Source organism: Nycticebus coucang, chromosome 3 (assembly GCF_027406575.1).
Source record: "Nycticebus coucang isolate mNycCou1 chromosome 3, mNycCou1.pri, whole genome shotgun sequence".
In the NCBI taxonomy this organism is placed as follows: Eukaryota; Metazoa; Chordata; class Mammalia; order Primates; family Lorisidae; genus Nycticebus; species Nycticebus coucang.
The window spans coordinates 57,485,916-57,487,651 of NC_069782.1; positions in this window are offsets into that span (position 1 = coordinate 57,485,916).

Sequence of the window (1,736 nt, forward strand, 5' to 3'; positions counted from 1 at the left end):
TCCTTTCAGTGGGATATTGATCTCCTGGTTGCCTCAATTCAAAAAGAGCTTCTCCAAAGCACATTGTGATGAATCTATCTAAAGTCAAGACAAAACTAAAGATTTTGCAAGCTGCCAGGAATAAGTGCCAACTGACCTACGGGGCAAACCTATCAGGGTCACTGGAGGCTTCTGTAATGAAACTTTTCAAGCCAGAAGACAATGGTCATCTGTCTTTAATCTACTTAAACAAAACAACTTCCAGCCCAGAATTTTATATCCCACTAAGCTAAGCTTTAAAATTGACAAGGAAATCAAATCTTCTATTGATATGCAAACATTGAGGAAATTTGCCACAACAAGACCAGCCTTACAGGAAATATTTCAACCTGTTCTATACACTGACCATCACAATGGACCTTCAGCAAAGTAAACACCCAGAAATTAAAAGACAGAACCTAGTTCCCACAATGATGCAAAAGACAAAAGTAAGCAATGGACTTTCACAAAATAAGATGAATACAACGCTACCACACTTATCAATTGTCTCAATAACCATCAATGGCTTGAATTCTCCCCTGAAGAGGCATAGATTGTCTGACTAGATTAAAAAACACAAGCCATCCATTTGCTGTTGCAAAAAACACATCTGGCTTCAAAAGACAAATTGAAAATCCGAGTCAAGGGTTGTAAGACAATTTTTCAGGCAAATAGAATTAAGAAGAAAAGAGGAGGTGCAATCTTATTTTCAGATACATGTGGATTTAAAGCAAATAAAGTCAAAAAAGACAATGATGGTCACTTCATGTTGGTCAAAGGAAAAATACAATGAGAAGACATTTCAATTCTAAATATTTATGCACCCAATTTGTATGCTTCCAGATTCTTAGAACAGACTTTGCTTAGTTTCAACAATATGATATCCTATAACACCATTTATTACTTCCTCTCTCAGAGCTGAAAAGGTCCTCTAAACAGAAATTAAACAAAGATGTTAGAGATTTAAATGAGACCCTAGAGCAACTGTGCTTGATAGATGTATGATATCCTATAACACCATTTATTACTCCTCTTTAATACTCCTCTCTCAGAGCTGAAAATATCCTCTAAACAGAAATTAAACAAAGATGTCAGAGATTTAAATGAGACCCTAGAGCAACTGTGCTTGATAGATGTATATAGAACACTCCATTCCAAAGATAAAGAATATACATTCTTCTCATCATCCCATGGAACATTCTCCAAGATTGATCATATCCTAGGACACAAAACAAACCTCAATAGAATCAAAAGAATTGAAATTCTACCTTGCATCTTCTCAGACCACAAGGCACTAAAAGTAGAACTCAACTCCAACAAAAATGTTCAACCTCACACAAAGGCATGGAAGTTAAACAACCTTATGCTGAATGACAGTTGGGTGCAGGAAGAAATAAAAAATAAAATCATTAACTTCTTTGAGTATAACAGAAATGAAGACACAAGTTACCAAAACCTATCAGATACAGCAAAGAAATTTATTGTTTAAAAGCCCACATTTAAAAAACAAAAAAAGAGCACATCAACAAACTCACAAGCCATCTGATGGAATTGGAAAAGAAGAACAATCTAAGCCTAAACCCAGCAGAAGAAAAGAAATATCCAAAATTAAATCAGAGATTAATGTAATTGAAAACAAAAGAATCATTCAGAAAATTAATGAAACAAGGAGTTGGGTTTTTGAAAAAAAATAAATAAAATAGATAAACCTTTGGCTA